Genomic DNA, 20297 nt, shown 5'->3' with positions numbered 1-20297 from the left:
TGCATAATACATTCCTATATTTTTCTTCTTGTTACAATTTAAATGAGAAAGGCCAAGTTCTTTCTACAACTTCTCTAAATATAAAGGGCATAAACAGTTATTAATACTTCTTAACCTCCAGAGACCAAACATAAAATTATGCACAACTGGAAATGAGGACTTTTGTTTAAAAATTACAAAAATCACATTTCACAAAAGCCTCTGTCTATGGGAAAATGGCCTAAAATGAATGTAAAAAAATCAAAAAACAAATATAACTTATTTCCTACCAGATTATATGAAGGAATTTTTTTATATACTGAACCTTACTTATCAATATGTTAAGTATATACTGCAACAGAATATCTAGTGTAATGAATATATTTTCTCCCAACATTATACCACTCTAACTTGTGACAGAAATATCTGTAGTTTCTGAAAAAGTCAAAGAATATGCTATGACGCCTATACCAGATTTGCTATACTGAAAAACAAGAAAGAACTTCACAATGAGGTAATTTAGAGACATATAAAATAAATTTGAATATAGATGGTTGTGTAAGGTAACATACACATTTATGAAGGAGATGTTTAACAGAACAGCAAACCATTTGGTGTTAGTATTTAAGCATCCTTCCATTTTACATGTTGAATAGTTTTGGTAAAGATTTTAATGATAGGAAGGAAAAGTCCTTCATCATATAGCAGAGACTAAAAAAAAAAGTATTAGCCCTAGCTGGTGTGCCTCAGTGGATTAAGCACTGACCTGAAAACCTAAAGGTAGCACTAGTTTGGTTCCTGGTCAGGGCACATGCCTGGGGTGCAGGCCAGGTCCCTGGTTGGGGGCATGCAGGAGGCAGCTGATCAATGTTTCTCTCCCTCTGTTTCTCCCTCCCTTTTCCTCTCTCTAAAAAGTAAATAAATAAAATCTTTTAAAAAATTAAAATGTAAAAAAATACATTTTAGAACAGAGATCTCAATTGGAATGTCATGGCACACCAAATCACTTATTGGTATGTTAAGATGCACTCAAGATATTGAAGCCCTTAGGGCAGTCAGGCAGGAACCCTGTTGTGAGAAGTCTGGTCACCCCAGTGTGTAGAATAAACACTATCATTTCTTTCTATATGTCATGGTGTAGAAAAAGATTGGGGGGTACTACAAGAGAACTTTGCTTCATAGGGTAACCCTGCTGAAGAACTGAGACTTTCCTCATGGAATTTGTGTATAAAAATATGGAAAAACTGTGAGGTTAGCAAGACTTATTTTGTGTATCACCCACCATATTTTAATATAGATGAGAAAGAAGAGCCTAAAAGATGCATCAAATCTACAAAACCCTTGATCCTCGGGACAATGAAGTAACAAAGCTCCAGTATATGGTTACCTAGATACTCAGGCTACACAAATATGCAGTCAGCCATGTAGATCAAAATGAACTTCATCAGCCCTGGCCCAGTGGCTAAGTTGGTTGGAGCATCGTCCCATACACCAAAACACTGGGGGTTCAATCCTCAGTCAAGAGGATTGAGTTGCAAGTTCACATACCTGGGTTGCAAGTTCAATCCCCAGAGTGTGCACAGAAGGCAACAAATCGATGTTTCTCTCTCACACTGATGTTTCTTTCCCTTCATCTCCCCACCCATTCCTCTCTCTAAAAAAAAAATCAATAAACATATCCTTGAGTGAGGATTAACCAAAAAACCAAAAAATGTATTATTGTGTTTATGACATGTACAGATACAATATGTTCAACAATATTATCACAAAAATGGGGGAAAGAAGACTTCCAGTCAAGATGGCAAAGTTAAATACTTTGTATTGTGTTAACCTCCCCCCATTACCACATCAAAAATATAACTAATTTATAGAGCAATCATTATTTAGAACCACCTGAAGACTAGCTGAACAGAAGTCCTATAACTAAGAATATACAGAAGAAGCTATAATGACACTGGTAGTTCAAATGAACAAGAAGTTCATTTACTTTTTTCTTTACCATGGCTCTACTAGTGCTTAGTTGTCCCTTACTCCATTCAAAATTTTTTTGTGAGATTATATTGTGACAGCAGTAATATCAGCTTGAAAAAAAACTTATCTAAATTGGTGAATTTTGTGCAGCCATTTTAATGTTGAAAATGGAAAACTATACACAACATTTTTGGCGTATTATCCTTTATTATTTCAAGAAAGGTAAAAACACAACTGAAACACACACACAAAGATTTGTACTGTTTATGGAAAAGGTGCTATGACTGATCGAACATGTCAAAAGTGGTTTGTGAGGTTTCTTGGTACTATTGACATTTTGGCCAAATAATTCTTTGCTGTGGGGCTGTCTTATGCATTGGAAGATGTTTAGTAGCACCCCTGGCCTCTACCCACTAGAAGCCAATAGCAGAAGTTAGTCAACACACTCAAAATATCCAAATCAATAAAGTTATTGGTGAAAATGAAAAATGTGAATCTTAATTTACGGAAAAACAAACATATGGACTTCGGTCAACCCAATTCCTATCCTTCACAAACTATTCAAAAACACTGAAGAGAAAAGGTTACCAAATTCATTTTATGAGGCTAGCATTAATTTGATTCCAAAACCTGACAAAGACAGTATAAAAAAAGAAATTAAAGGTCAATATTCCTGATGAACGTAAATGCAAAAATCTTCAACAAAATATTAGCAAACCAAATTCAGCAATACATTAAAAAGATCATATACCATAATAAAGTGGGATGTATTCCTGGGATACAAGGTAGGTTCACTATCAACAAATCAATTAAGATGATATACCACAGAGACAAATGAAAGATAAAAATCTTATGATCATATTAACAGCTGCAGTAAAATCATTTGACAAAATCCAACATCCAGTTATGACAGAAACTCTCAGCAAAGTGGGAATACGGGCAACATACTTCAACATAATAAAGGCCATATATGACAATACAACAGCTAACATTGTACTCAACAATGAAAAGCTGACAGCTTTTTCTTTAATATCAGGAATAAGACAAGTGTCCTCTCTCATCACTTTTATTCAACATGGTATAAGAAGTCCTACCCACAGCAATCAGACAAGAAGAAATAAAAGACATCCAAACTGGAAAGAAAGAAGTAAAACTCATTATTTGTAGATGACATGATATTGTATATAGAGAGAACTCTTAAATATTCCACCAAAAAACTATTAGAGCTACTTCTGGTCAAGATGGATGAACAGGTAAACACGCCTCACTTCCTTGTACAACCACAGCAAAAATTACAAATAGAGTACAAAACAAATATCACCCAGAATTGTCAGAAAATTGAGCTGTATGGAAGTCTGACAACCAAGGATTTAGAGTCGCCACATTCATCAAGTATGAGGAGTAGAGATGTGGAAACACAGAGTTGCACACGGAGGTGGGGAAGCACAGGGATGTGGGGTAGCACAGAGAGTGCAGAGAGGCATGGAGATGCAGAATGAGCGGTCCCAAATCCATGTGTGATGAGTAAAAATCAGGAGGCTTACCTCCAGAGTGAAAGATCCTAGCCCTAGACCAAACAACTCAGCCCAGAGTTCCAGCACCAGCAGAGAAGTCCCCATAACTTCTGGCTGTAAAAACCAGTAGGGATTGGGGCAGTGGAAGAAACTGTGGGATTCTCAAGATACTCCTCTTAAAGGGACCTCAAATAAACTTAGGACTCACAAAGACTGACCCCCTCTGGGATTCAGTACGAGAGCAACAGCTGTAAGGGCACCGGTGGCATATAGGGAGAAAGTGAAGTGACTGGCAACAGGATTAGTGCCAGGAGATAGCTTACTCCTGGAAAACTCAAGAGGGAAGGCAGTGGCTATGTTGCCTCTCCAAGCCCTCCCCCACATAGAGCAACAGAAGAGTGACACGGGTTGCTTCACCCTATCGCTTCCCTGTGGCTCTGCCCCACAAAACTTACAGGAGCACTTTTCTACAATAGGCCATGCTACCAAGACAGGGATTCAAAGTAGCTCTACCTAACACACAGAAACAAAAACACAGGGATGCTGCCAAATTGAGGATATGACCCAATGAAAGAGCAGCACAAATCCCCAGAAAGGAACTAAATGAAATAGAGATAAGCAACCTATCAGAGGCAGAGTTCAAAACACTGGTTATCAGGATGCTCCAGGAACTCACTGTGTACTTCAACAGCATAAAAAAGAGCCAGGCGAAAATGAAAGTTACACTAAGTGAAATAAAGAAATACCTACTGGGAACCAACAGTGAAGAGGAGGTAGCCAAGAACAAATCAGTGATTTGGAACACAAGGAAGTAAAAAGCACTCAATCAGAACAGCAAGAGCAGCCCTGGTTGGTGTGGCTCAGTGGACTGAGTGCTGGTCTGAGAACCAAAAGGTCACTGGTTCGATTCCCAGTCAGGGCGCATGACTGGGTTGCTGACCAGGTCCCCATTTGGAGGCATGGGGAAGGCAATCACGCATTGATGTTTCTCTCCCTCTCTTCCTCCCTTCATTCTCCTCTCTCTAAAAATAGGAGCCTCTGGGACATCTCTAAATATACCAACATCCAAATCATAGTGGTGTTAGAAAAAGAAGAGAAAGAGCAAGAAATTGAAAACTTAGTTGAAAAATTAAAGAAAACTTCCCTAATTTGGTGAAGGAAATAGACATAAAAGCCTAGGAAGCACAGAGAGTTCCAATAAGATAGACCCAAAGAGGACCACACCAAGACACACCATAATTAAAATGCCAAAGATTAAAGATAAAGAGAATCTTAAAAGCAACAAGAGAAAAGCAGATAATTACCTACAAAAGAGTTCCCATGAAATTGTTGGCTGATTTCTTAAAAGAAACTTTGAAGGCAAAAAGGGACTGGCACCAAGTATTCAGAGTGATGAAAAGCAAGGACTTACAACCTAGATTACTCGATCTGGCAAAGCTATCATTTAAAATGGAAGGACAAATAAAGTGTTTCCCAGACAAGGTAAAACTAAAGGAGTTCATCATCACCAAACCATTATTATATGAAGTGCTAAAGGAAATTATATAAGTAAAAGAATAAAATAAAAACAAAGGGCCTTGGCTAGTATGGCTCAGTGGATTGAGTGCTGGCCTGTGAACCAAAAAGTCACTGGTTCAATACCAGGTCAGGGCACATGTCTGGGTTTGCCAACCAGGTCCCCAGCTGGGGGAATGCAAGAGGTAACCAATAGATGTGTATAACACACATAAATGTTTCTCTCTCTCTTTCTCCCTCCCTCTAAAAATAAATAAAGTCTTTTAAAAATGATGAACATTAAAATGGCAATAAAGTCACAACGATCAATAATTGAATCTGAAAAACAAACTAAGCAAACAGTAAGAACAGACACAGAAGCATAGATATGGATATCATTTGCAGGGTTGTCAGTCAGGAGGGGAAAGGGGGAGAATGGAAAAAAGGTACAGGGATTAAGAAGCACAGATTGGTAGGTACAAAATAGGCAGGGAGATGTTAAGAACAGTATAGAAACGTAGCAGCCAAAGTACTTATATGCATGACCCATGGACATGAGCTAAGGGGGAGAGATCACTGGAGGGAAAGGGGATACTGGGTGGAGAGGGGCAAAAGGGGTAAATTTGGGACAACTGTAAGAGCATAATCAATAAAATATACATATATATTTTTAGATTTCACTTATTTATTTTTAGAGAGTGAGGAAGGGGGTGACAAGGATAGGAAGAAAAACAATGATGTGTGAGAGAAACATCCATTGCCTCTCACACAGGCCTAAATGGGACCTGGCCCACACCCCAGGCATGTGCCCTGACCAGGAATCAAACTGGAAACCTTTCAGTTTGTGATATGACACCCAACCCTCTGAGCCATGCTCAATAAAATATATTTTTTTAACTATTAGAACTAATAAATAAATGCATTAAAGTAGCAGAATAGAACATTAATATTCAGAAATTGGTTGTATTTTTATACATTAATAACAAACTATCAGAAGGAGAAATTAAGAAAATAATCCTCCTAACAATTGCATAAAAAAATACCTAGGAATAAATTTAACCAAGGGGGTAAAAGACCTGTACCCCAAAGTTATAAGATACTGAACAAAGAAACCAAAGATACAAATAAATTGGAGCATATTTCATGCTCATGGATAAAAACAATTTAACAAAGTTAAAATGTCCACACTGTCCAAAGCAATCTACATATTGAATGCAATGCCATTCAAAACAGCAATGGCATTTTCTAGAAACTAGAACAAATGACCCTAAAATGTATGTAGGACCATAAAGAACCCCAAATAGCTGAAGCAATCTTGAAAAACAAAAACAAAGTTGTAAGTATCATACTATGAGGCTATAGTAATCACAACTGCATGGCATTGGTATGAAAACAGGCATATAGATCAATGGAACAGAGTAAAGAGCCCAGAAATATGACATAGGAGGCAAGAATATACAATGGGGTAAAGACAGTCTCTTCAATAAATGGTGTCAGAAAAATTGGACAGATGCATGCATAAGAATAAAATTGGATCACTTTCTTACACTACAAGAATAAACTCAAAATTGATAAAATACTTAAATGTAAGACCTGAAACCATTAGACACTAAAGAAAACATAGGTACTAAACTCTTGCAATGCTCTTAGTAATATTTTTTGGATATGTCTCCTCATGCAAGGGAAACAAAAATAAATAAGCAAATCAGACCACATCAAACTAAGAGGTTTTTAAATGGATTTTAAAACTTTTATTAATACTGCAAATTGTCCACATGGTTTGATTGAAACTAAAACATTTGCATGGTGAAGAAAACCATCAACAAAACATAAGACAACCTACTGAATGAGAGAAGATAGTCACCAATGATACATCCAATAAGGGATTAATACCCAAAATATATAAGAAACTCATGCAACTTAGCACCAAAAAATCCAATTAAAAATGGGCCATCAGAGGGATGCAAATTAAAACCACAATGAGATACTTCACACCAGTGAGAATGGCCATCATAAACAAATCAACAAACAACACGTGCTAGAGAAGTTGCAAAGAAAAGGGAACCCTAGTGTACTTTTAGTGGGAATGCAGACTGGTACAGCTATATGGGACCATTCCATGTGGTGTGGGAAATGTAGCCCAGCCCCTGATTTTAGAAAACTGACAGGGAGCTAGGTCGACACACAAGACCCATGCTCACAGATAGGTTTTCCCCGTGGGGAATCAGGCCTGCATTGTACCTAGGCTGCTATGAGGCTTGCTTTTCCTAAAACTCTCTCACCCTGAATTGAGGCAGCAAACATTTACTACGTATCTTTAAAATAACTTCCTAAAATCTATGCTAAACCTCCCAAGAATCAGTGTAACCAGTTAAACCACTTTTTCCTTTGCATTTGTAAATACCCTTCTCCTTTGATATAATTAGCAACATCCTCTCTTTTGTCTTCTGTAAAAGGTAACCACCTAAAGTGAACCTGTGCATAGTAAATGAGGACTGTCCTCAATGTAATGTGCCCAGAAAAGCAATAAAAGCCTGTCCATGCAGGGGTCGGGGCCCTCTCTTTCACTAAGTGGCCATGCTGAACCTTTTTCTCCACAGGACTTCTGCTGTCCATGTGAAATTTGTTTGTCACATCCACAACACATGGACCTGGAAGGCCGGGGTCCGAATCATACAGCCACTGTGGAAAACAGTTTGGAATTTCCTCTGAAAACTAAAAACAGAACTGCCTTTTGACCCAGCAATACCACTGCTGGGATTTTACCCTAAGAGTCCTGAAACACCAATTCAAAATAACTTATGCACCCCAAAATTCATAGCAGTACAATTTACAGTAGCCAAGTACTGGAAGCAATCTAAATGTCCACCAGTAAATGAGTGGATAAAAAAAAAACTATGGTACAATTACACAATGGAATACTCCATGGCAGAAAGAAAGAAGGAGCTTCTACCCTTCACGACAGCATAGATGGAACTGCACAGCATTATGCTAAGTGAAATAGGCCAGGCAGTGAAAGACGAATACCATATGATCTCACCTATAAGTAAAACCTAATTGACAAAACAAACAAGCAAGCAAAATATAATCAGAGACATTGAAATTAAGAATAAACTGACAGTAACCAGAGGGGAGATGGAAGGGGATAATGGCGGGGGGGTGGGGGAAGGGAAGGGTTTTCAGAAACATGTATAAAGGATTCATGGACCAAACCAAAGAGAGGTAAGGGAAGTGTTGGAGAAAACTGTACTTGAACAAAAAAAATGTGAAAAAAGTTAAGTGTGACAGTTTGTCTTATATACTTAGCCCAGTTACATTTAGTGCAGTTGATATCTGTGTCTAAATCTGCCAGCTTAATTTATATCTCCTACTTGTCTTGTATTATTTTCTCCTTGCTCTTCTTTCTTGTCTCATTTTAAATTAATCAAGAATTTATTATTATTTCATTTCCCCTGTTGTATTGGTTTATTAGTTTTGCCAAGACCACCCTCAGTCTCAACAATGCCCTAGGAAAAACTAAGAACTCAGAAAAGCTGTATACTTACCATTATGGTTTAACACAAAACTAGTTTAAAATCAGCAAAGAAAAAATTGCATAGAGGAGTCCAGGAGACACCAGGCTCAACCTTCCACTTGACTTCTCCCAGTAGAGTTGCATTCTCCTAGCAATGGTATATAATGTGTAAAATGTACTACCAATAGGGGAAAGACCAGGAAGCTCCACCACACCTTGGTGTCCAGGGTTGTTTCCCTCCCCCATCTCTTCTGAGATATTGAAGTACACAGAGGGTTTTTTTCTGTTTTTTATTGGAGGTAGGGTTCACTCACCTACCCCATCTGGAGGCAGGTGGAGAAGGTACTGGCGACCCTCTTGGGTTATTAAAAGAACTACTCCTGGGCCCTGGGCTGATGAAAGTCAACAGGGCAGAACAGTGGGGACCAGACAAATCTAAAGGAGACAGCCACAGACTGTGGATCACTTATAGTCTCAAACAGACTGCCTAGGGACAGACTAGGACACCATCTGATATTACCAGGGGTAATCCAGAAAGAGAAGACAGTGGTAAACACTGGATTCTACTGAGATGAATTCCACCATGGTCTTCATGATTTGCATTATTTCCTCTTCTGCACAGCTATTTAACATTGATTTCTTTTCCTTCAAGTTTGTACCTATTGTTTCACTGGTTTTTATATTTTAGCTTATTTCAAATCTTTTATTTTGCTCCTCCCTTCTCTTATTCCATTTTACCTTGTTCCTTCATCTTATATGTTTTAAATTTCATTTTTTTTTCTCTTGCTACTTGTTTGTATTCCACACTCTTACTATTTCTAACCTCTCCAGCCTCTCAAAACCATTTTTCTTGTCATTAGTCTTCTCTCATTCTTTTTCCCATTCTTAAAATACCCTTATTCTCTCTCCATCTTTATTAATTTTTGCTTGTTGTTGTTGATATAGTGGTTGTTTTGCATTTCTTCCATTTTACTTCTAGATCTTAACTATTTTTATATTTCAAATATCAAATTTTACTATTCCCCTCTCGTACCCAATTTTGCCTTCCTCCTGCACTTCCTCATTTTTTTGTTTTAAATTTTAATTTTTTCCTATCTTACCTGATTTTCATTCCTCACTCTTAGTATTCCTTCTCCCTCTCTCCTCTCAAAATCACTTTTCTTTCTTCTAGACTTCTCATAAGCTTTCCTTTCTTTCTTTTTTCCTTCTGATACTCATTCCACCAATATAAATCTTGCTCATTTGTTGTTGATATTGCTGTGGTGGATCTTTTTTCCCAATTTGGTTCCTATTTTGTTCACTATATTTTTTAAAATTCTTGTTTAAACCTAATTCTATACTCTTCCCATTTCCTACTCCATTCTGCCTTCTTCACTCCTTTTTTTATTTATGATGTAAACTCTCTCTTCTTTCTTCACCTTGTTTCTATTCCCCACTCTTAATATTTTTCCTCCCGTGACCCTCTCAAAATAATTTTTCTTTTAGTCATCTCATATTCATTTTTCCTTTGTAAATAGGAAAAATTTGGTTCCATTATAATAGTCTTAATCTCTTTATACTTTTATTAATATTTGCTCATTTGCTATTGACAGAGTGGTTGTAGGTGGGGGTTATTTTGGGGGGTATGGGTTTCTTTCCTGAGTTGTTTGGTTTTGTTGTGACCACACCTGTACAACAGCATACAAGACATAGTGGGCAGTGTGACTCTCACTCCGCAAGCTGGAGGGAAGGAACCATCAGAGAATGACCCAACAACAACCAAAACCCAATTACAACTAAGAGCCCTCATAAGCAGCATAAAGGGCATCCCAAGAGCATCTAGCTCAGGAGATCAAGGAGACAGCAACATAGAGTCCTACAAGTCTCCTACCACAGAAGGTCACATCAAAAGACAGGGAGTCAAAGCAGATCAATCTAATATGGAGAAACAAACAAAAAGAGTCATCTGAAAATGAGGAGACAAAGAAACAGCCCCGAACTGAAAGAAAAGGAAGAATCCTCAGAAAGAGTGCTTAATGAAATAGAGGCAACTACCAGACATTGAGTTCAAAATTATAGTTATAAGGATGCTCAAGGAGCTCAGTGAGAACTATAAGAAACTCCATGGAAGCTATAAGGAACTTACTGCAAACTACATCAGCATGAAAAAGGACATACAAACTATCAGTAAGAGCCAGGAGGAAATGAAGTATACAATTTATGAAATGAGAATGAAGGAATTAAAGAAATTAGAAGAAAATAAAAGCCAGTTAGATGAAATAGAAGATCAAATCAGTGAGCTGGAGATCAAGGGAGGAAAAAAACGCTTACAACAACAAAATGAAAAAAGACTAAAAAAGAATGAAGAGAGTTTAAGGGAGCTGCAGGACAACATGAAACATAATAATATTTGTATCATAGGAATATCAGAAGGAGAAGAAGAGGAGCAAAGAATAGAAAACCTGTTTGAAAAAGTAATGATGGACAACTTCCCTAACTTGATTAGGGAACAAGTTACACAAGTCCTGGAAGCACAAAGGGTTCCAATCAAGATGAACCCAAAGAGGCCCACTCCAAGACACATCATAATTAAAATGGCAAAATTCAAAGACAAAGAGAGAATCTTAAAGGCAGCAAGGGAGAAACAGGAAGTTAACATACAAGGGAGACCCAATAAGGCCAGCAGCTGACTTCTCAACAGAAATACTACAAGCCACAAGGGAATGACAAGAAATATTCCAAGGAATCAAAAAAGCAAAAGACTGCAACCAAGACTACTCTACCCAGCAAGGCTCTCATTTAAAATGGAAGGTGAAATAAGGAGTTTCCAAGACAAAAAAAAAAAAGACTGAAAGAATACATCTTGCCCTGGCTGGTGTGGCTCAGTGGATTGAGTGCCAGCCTACGAACCAAAGGGTCGCTGGTTTAATTTTGAGTCAAGCAATGTGCCTGGGTTGAAGGCCAGGTCCCCAGTAAGAGGCATGCATGAAGCAACCACAATTCATGTTTCTCTTCCTCTCTTTCTCCCTCCCTTTCTCTCTCTGTAAAAATGAATAAATAATTTTTTAAATAAAAAATAAAATAAAAGAATACATCTTCACCAAACCAGCAATACAAGAGATGCTAAAGAGATTGCTTTAAGAAGATGAAGAAAAAGATAGAGAGGAACACAGGTATAAAGTGGGGAGGGGAATGGCAATGAATAAGTACCTATCAATAAAAACCTTAAATGTTAATTGATCAAAAGGCACAGGGTAGCTGAATGGGTAAGAAATCATGACACATATATATACTGCCTGCAAGAAACCCAACTCAGAACCAAAGACCTACACACACTGAAAGTGAAGGGATGGAAAAAATATTCTTAGCAAATGGACATTAAAAAAAAAGCTGGGTTAGCAACACTTATATCAGACAAAATAGATCTCAAAACAAAGGCCATAAAAAGAGACAAAGAAGGACATTACATAATACATAAAGGAGTAATCCATCAAGAAGATATAATCCTTGTAAACATATATGTACCTAACACAGAAGCACCTAAATATACAAAGAAATCTTGGAGGACTTTGAAGAAAGATAACAACAGCAACACACTCATCACAGGGGACTTTAACACCCCACTGTCAACACTGGATAGCTCTACCAAGCAAAGAATCAACAGATTGTGACATTGAACAACACTTTAGATTAAATGGACTTAATTGAGACACACACACACACACTGATATATACAGAACTTTTCACCCCAAAGCAGCAAAATAAACATTCTTTTCAAATGCACATGGAACATTTTCAAAGACCACATGGTAGGACACAAAACACACCCCCCAAAATTCAAGAAAATTTAAATCATATCAAGTATCTTCTTGGATCACAATGGCTTGAAACTAGAAACCAACCTCAAGGAAAACAATTGAGCACATTCAGCCAGCCAAGATAGAGGTATAAGTAGATAGTAGATACACTTTGCCTCCTCCCACAACCAAAAGAAGGACAACAACAAATTTAAAAACAAAAATAAGCAGAACTGCCAGAAAACTGAACTGTATGGAAGTCCCACAACCAAGGAGTTAAAGAAGAAACATTCAATGGAGAATTTCTGGCCAAGATGGAGGCATAGGTAGACACACTGTGCCTCCTCACACAACCAAAAGAAGGACAACAACAATTTAAAAACAAAAAACCAAAACTGACAGAAACTGAATGGCATGGAAGTTCGACAACGAAGGAGTTAAAGAAGACACATTCACCCAGACCAGTGCAAGGGGCAGAAATAGGCCAGGCAGAGGGGACTCGCTGCAGGAGGCGGGCAAGCTGGCAGCTGGCAGACCCAATGAGGTGGTGGACGGTGAAGTGGGACACACAAAGCTGCAGCTGGCCAGCAAGGCAGCAGTGGGCGGACCTGGCCAAGCAGCAGATTGTAGATGGGGCAGTCCCACATTTGCACGCAGATAAACCGGGAGAAATAACTGGGGAGCAAAACAGACTGCACAACCCAGGGCTCCTGCACAGGGAAATAAAGCCTGAAACCTCTGATTGAAAACACCTGTGGGGGTTGAGGCAGCAGGAGAAACTCCCAGCCTCACAGGAGAGTTCATTAGAGAGACCTACGGCGCCCTAGAATATACACAAGCCCACCCACATAGGAATCAGCACCAGAAGGGCCCAATTTGCTTGTGGGTAGCCTGGGAAGTGACTAAAATCTGGCAGAGTGGAGCAAGCACCATTGTTCCCTTTTGGACCCCTTCCCCCCATACAGCGTCACAACAGAGACATCGGGTACCCTGCCAAGGTGAATACCTAAGGCTCCACCCCTCACTACATAACAGGAGAGTCAAGACAAAAAAAAAAAAAAGGCCCAAACAAAAGAACAGATCAAAGCTCCAGAAAAAATACAACTAAGCGATAAAGAGATAGCCAGCCAACCAGATGCACAGTTCAAAGCACTGGTGATCAGGATGCTCACAGAATTGGTTGAATTTGGTCACAAATTAGATGAAAAAATGAAGGCTACACTAGATGAAACTACTCGATCTAATAAGTGATTTTGGCAAAACAGTGGGATACAAAGTCAATATTCAGGAATTGAAGGCATTTTTGTACACTAATGATAAAATATCAGAAATACAAACTAGGGAAAAAATCCCATTTACTATAGCAACAAAAAAAATAAAGTACCTAGGAGTAAACTTAACCAAGGAGGTAAAAGACCTGTACTTAGAGAACTACAGAACACTGAAGAAAGAAATTAAGGAAAATACAAATAAATGGAAGCATATACTATGTTCATAGATTGAAGAATTAACATCATCAAAATGTCCTACTACCCAAAGCAATCTATAGACTCAATATAATCCCTATTAAAATACCAATGGCATATTTCACAGATATAGAACAAACATTTCAAAAATCTATATGGAACCATAAACGACCCTGAATAGACAGAGTAATTTTTGAGAAAGAAGAACAACGTAGGAGGGATCATCACACCTGACACTGAACTACATTACACAATAATTAAAGTAGTTTGGTACTGGCATAAGAACAGACACATAGATCAATGGAATAGAATAGAGAGGTTAGAAATAAACACAAGTTTTTATGGTTAATTAATATTCAATAAAGGGCAGAATAAAATGGAGTAAAAATAATCTTTTCAACAAATGGTATTGGGAGTTTTAAACAGGTACATACAAAAAATTAAACTAGACCACCAACTTACACCATACACAAAAATAAACTCAAGATGCATAAAAGACTTAAATATAAGTCATAATACCATAAAAGTCCTAGAGAAGAACATAGGCAGGAAAATCTCAGATATTTCACACAGCAATATTTTCACTGGTATGTCCCCTAAGGCAAGGAATATAAAAGAAAGAATAAACAAATGGGATTTCTCCAAAATAAAAATCTTCCTCACAGCTAAAGAAAATATCAGCAAAATTAAAAGGGAACCAACTGTATGGGAAAATATATTTGCCAATGATATCTCAGACAAGGGTTCAATCTCCAAAATACATAAAGAACTCACAAGACTCCATTCCAGGAAGACAAACAATCCACTTAAGAAATGGGCAAAGAACCTGAACAAACACTACTTCAAGGAGGATGTAGAGAGGACCCAGAGACATATGAAAGAATGCTCAGCACCACTAGCCATCACAGTGATGCAAATTAGAACCACGATGAGATACCACTTCACACTGGTCAGAATGGCCATCATTAACAAATCAACAAACAACTAGTGCTGGCAAGGTTGTGGAGAAAAGGAAACCCTAGTACATTGTTGGTGGGAATGCAGACTGGTGCAGCCACTGTGGAAAATGGTATGGAAGTTCCTCAAAAAAACTAAAGATGGAATTGCCTTTTGACCCAATAATCCCACTGCTGGAATTAAACCCTAAGAATTCTGAAACACTACATACTTCAAAAGAGCCTATGCTCCCCAATGTTCACAGCAGCATAATTTACAATAGCCAAGTGCTGGAAGCAGCCTCGGTGCCCATCAGTAGATTAGTGGATCACAAATTGGTTATGTTTTCAAGATGGAATACTAGGAAGGAAGGGAGGAAGGGAGGGAGGGAGGGAGGAAGCAGAAAGAAAGAAGGAACTCCTACCCTTCATGACAGCATGGATGGAACTGCATAGTATTATGCTAAGTGAAATAAGCCAGGCAGTGAAAGACAAAAAGCATATGATCTCACCTATAAGTGGAACCTGATCAACAAAACAAGCAAGCAAGCAAAATATAACCAGAGACATTGAAATAAAGAACAAACTGACAGTAACCAGAGGGGAAGTGGGAGGGAAATAACAGGGGAAAGAAGGGGAAGGGTTGTCCAGTAACGTGTATAAAGGACCTGTGGACAAAGCCAAAGGTGGGCAGGATTGAGGGTGGGAGGTGGGGGTGAGTGGGGCAGGGGAAAATGATGGTGGGAAAATGGGTACAACTGTATTAGAACAATAACTAAAAAATTATAAAAAGAAAGAAATTTTTAAAAAGAGAAGATCAAGCCCTAGCTGGCATAGCTCAGTAGATTGAGCGCGGGCTGCAAACCAAAGTATTGCAGGCTCGATTCCCAGCCAGGGCACATGCCAAGGTTGCAGGCCACAGCCCCCAGCAACCACACATTGATGTTTCTCTTTCTCTTTCTCTCTCTCTCTCTCTTTCTCCCTCCCTTCCCTCTCTAAAAATAAATAAATCTTTTTTTTAAAAGACACTAAAACTTTATAAAAAAAGAGATCAAAATTATGAACAGTCAAATGACAACAATCTCACAGCTATCAACAAATGAACCTAAAAAAAAAAGACAAAAACAAACTAAGCAAACAACTAAGAACAGGAACAGAATCCCAGAAATGGAGATCACATGGAGGGTTATCAGTGGGGAGGTGGAGAGTGGGGGAAAAGGAACAGGGAATAAGAAGCATAATTGGTAGGTTCAAAATAGGGAGAGGTTAAGAACAGTATAGGAAATGGAGAAGCCAGAGAATTTATATGTATGACCCATGGACATGAAATAAGGGCGGGGGGCAATGCTGGTGGGAATGGGGTACAGGGAGAAAGGGGAGAAAAAAATGGGACAACTATAATAGCATAATCAATAAAATATACTTTATTTTTAAAGGCAACATTTTTCCTCTAAAAAAAAGAATTAGCTACAAAGATATTTACTACTGTGTTATTTCTGTAACTCAGACTTGAAAACTAGGTAAGATGTATTCTAGTCCCCTTCTTTCTTCCAATGAGTAGTCAAGTAGTCTTCCTGTAACTTCTGGCATTATTTGTGATTTCTGTTGAGTTCTCGTTCTCCATGTACAAACTGTTTCTTTATCATCACCTGGGTTTTGACTCAAACATAAGACTTGGCTTTTCTCGATGTCCCCCCAACAAAACATTGCCACTGCTGTGAGGCAACTGTGTGCTGGGGAGATTCAGGGGTTAATGAAAGAAGGCTTATACAATTGCATAATTGAAAAATGCAGTCATACCTCAGTAGTTGTTAGCTTCAGAACTTATCAAACCTTGTACTTGTCTCATTTTTTATGACAATTTAAACATTTTTTTGTTGTGGTGAAAGATACACACATATATGCATATATATATATATATATATATATATATATATATATATATATATATATATAACAAAATGTGTCATTTTAATCATTCTTAATTATACACAATTCGGTGGCAGTAATTATATTCACAGTGTTGGACAATTATATCTACTTGTCCCATTTTGATGAAAAAAAGATGTTTCAGCACTTGGCACTAGCCTGGGACTCAACGCACTTGCTAGAACTTGTGTGAGTCACAATGCTGCCCCACAACAGAAAATGCTTCACTGTTCAGTACTCATCAGCTTCAGCAGGCATCATGAGTTCTGGAACAGATTGATGATGAGTACCAAGGTACCACTGTAAATATACAATACCCCTGTTGTTTTAAAAGTTCTCTTAGTTGTTTCTGCCTATTCACGCTTCAATCTTCTGCCCTATAGTTTGACCCTCTCTGCACTCATCCCCCTAGCCTCTTCATTCTCCTCTCTCCAACCTCCAAAATATTATTCACTTTTTTTAAGGTACTTTAGCTTTGTCCTTATTTTCTTTCAACCCATTTCCTCGGGGACACACATTCCATCTGAAGAGACAAATCAAGATGTTTTTCTGCCCTGGCTGGTGTAGCTCAGTGGATTGAGCACAGGCTGTGAACCAAAGCATCGCAGGTTTGATTCCCAGTCAGGGCACATGCCTGGGTTGCAGGCCATGACCCCCAGCAACCGCACATTGATGTTTCTCTCTCTCTCTTTCTCCCTCCCTTCCATCTCTAAAAATAAATAAATAAAATCTTTAAAAAAGATGTTTTTCTAAATAAAGACAATTGACAAAACAACAATTTTCCTCATCCTACTATGTTTATAACAGAAAAGTACTGAACCAAACCTTGAGTCATTTGAAAGATTTTTCAAGTGCCTTCTATACGGCAGGCATAATTCTTGGTGTTGGGGATTTAACAATGAACAAAACAGCGGCAGTCCTACCCTCAGGGAGGTTATGTACTGATCACAGAGACTTAAAACAGGAAAGAAATACATAACAATGTCGGGTAGTAATAAATGCTATGAAGAAAAAAACAGTAAGAAGATATAGAATGGTAGAGGAATGCTATTTTTGATAGAATTCTTAGGAAAGAACTGTCTGAGGAGAATCATTTAAGCAGAATTCTGAAGGAAGTGAAAAAAAATCATGGAGGTATTAGAAAGAGGAGGCTCATGGCAGAGGAAACACCAAAAGACCCATAAGCAAAAGCCCTGAAGTTGAGACATGCTTAGAGAACTGGACACCAACCAAGAGAACAGTGGAGTGCATTAAGTGAGGTAGAGTATAGAAATAAGGTTCCAAAGGTAGGTAGATGCCAGATTACACAGTGCTCTATAGGCAATGTAATATTTTTGGATTTTATTCTAAAAATAGTTGGAGAGTTCTGAGCAGGGCAATGTTGTATCTAATTGCCAATTAAAAGAAAAAGATTTATCTGGTTAGAAACTAAACACTGTAAGAGACAACAGCAGGAAAAGGAAGACAAATTAATAAACTATGGCAGCATTATAAGAAAGATATGGTATCTTTGATTGTATCCAGTAACAGGGAGATGGTTAAATGAATTACAGTAAAACCATATAATGAAATGATACAGTCTTTATAAATGATGTAAAAGAATATATAAGTATATAAAAATATTTATATTAAATGTAAACTGATAAAGTTATAATAGTAGACTATTATCTGACTGGATAAAGTTTATTTCCATGTACAGTATGATACTATTTTACAAAAATACTACATGCATGAAATATTAAAGCTGAAAAGACATAGAGCTCACATAGTCTACTAAAACAAGAAAAGGGCTTAACTGACAACAAGGACTAGTATATAAATCTGATTCTCAACCTAACATGCTTATTCTATCACCCATGGTATCTCTAATATTATCTTGGCTCTCACAAGTGCTTAGTCTTCTGCTGGTACGGCATTTGAATGGGAAATTAAAAGTACCTAGCAGGATCTTTTATTTTATTAATAGTGTATTATAAATGTGCTAAGGCTAGATTTTAAAAATTAATCTACAGTAGACTAAAGCCCTGTCCAAATAAAAAAGATAGGTAGGAGGGAGTAATCTAAAAATAAAATATATATAAAAATATTTTTGCAGTACTGATCGCATGAAGCAAGTCATTGACTATGAAAAAATACACATCAGCACACATCACTAAAATAGCTGTGGCTACTGACTTTTTTGAAATTATAACAATGGCTACAGGATTTGTCAAGGAAATAACATTCTTAGGCAGCAAAACATTGTCTCTGTGATACCAGTAGCCATTTCTCCTTTAAATATGCAGGTTGCCCTGGCTATGATTCTGTTTTAGACCAAGAGAGCCAGACAGCTAGCTCCTTCTAGAAACCAAACAGCCTAACCTCCTCCTTTCTATGGTAACATAGCATAGCCCTTCACTGTCTGACCTACAGGAAAAAAAAACCCTCCTTTTAATTAACCATTAATTACTTGAATGCAGCCTGCATTATGTGGAAAAATGTATCACTTTCATCTTAATTTAAAAGACAACATCTGAGGTCTAAATTGGCAAGAAGATACATTTTATAAATGCATTTATATCATTATTCTCCTTCTGAGACTTAGAAAAGATTCATTTTCCTATGGTTCTGCCAGGCTTAGAATGGCAAGAAAATGAGAAAACAGGGGTTTTTCCTGGAAGCTTTCTGCAGGAGAGAAAAAATAGTTCTTAATTGAGAGAATTTTGATTTTTGAAAGTGGTTATGTAAATATTGCAAATTAAATTTCAGAGGAGATCTTACTGAATGCTAATAATGTCTTTGAAATTTAAGGTTATTGTGTGGTATTTGCTATAAAAACATTAAAGCTATCTAAATTTAAATACTAAATTAGGTCAAGTAGAAAACAAAGTATTTGTTACAAGTATACAGTGCATGACCAATAAAATCTGTAAGAGAGAATGTTTATAAATATGGGGGAAAGTTGCCTCAATATTTTCGTAATTGTATGTACATTATTTTTCACATCTTAAAGTTGCCCAAGTATAGAAAAATGCAGGACTTCAATAACAGTTACCAGCATGATTTGCTTTTATTACCTTTCTGTTCAAGACCCGTGTTTCCCCTTGTAGCATGTCAAATTGCCCCCAAAACCATATTATACAGCAGAGAAATGTTGTTCACACTTCACTGGCTATTGATTTACTTTATTTATTGGCACAAAATCAGCTTGAGATAAACATTTTGTCCCCCATTTCCACTACTGTTAAGTGGTATACTTCACTGCAAGATAGGTAAGCCCAAATGTTCAGGGTCACAATTCGACATGGCTTTCTAATCAATGTGTGAAAAATTATCTAATGAATAATAGGTTGCACATTTCCACAAACAAATTAACCAGGGTGAGACTGAAACTAATGATTATATTTATCTAATGTAATTTCACATCTGTTACTAGGGGTAGTAATTTTTTTCTCTTTCATCCATGGTGTCCTCAAAATTACAACTTAGTTTTTCAGATACAGTTATAGAACATTGGTTTAACTAGAAAATAGACAATTTTTGAAATGTTTGTTTTTTCTTTGAATGCCAACAGCCCTGAGAAATATAATTCTGTTATATAAAAATTGGGAATTTGAGCCCTTCTTGATCACTACCTTTGCTGTGTTTTTAAGTACTGCCTATAGGCTTAATTTCATAGCCTATCAGTCAAATTTCATCATTCAGACTCAAAGAGCAAATTAACCCCATTTTACCACTGT

This window comes from Phyllostomus hastatus, unplaced genomic scaffold, assembly GCF_019186645.2.
Source record: "Phyllostomus hastatus isolate PE091 unplaced genomic scaffold, TTU_PhHast_1.1 phas_contig_58, whole genome shotgun sequence".
In the NCBI taxonomy this organism is placed as follows: Eukaryota; Metazoa; Chordata; class Mammalia; order Chiroptera; family Phyllostomidae; genus Phyllostomus; species Phyllostomus hastatus.
Note: the sequence above shows the minus strand (reverse complement) of the source record.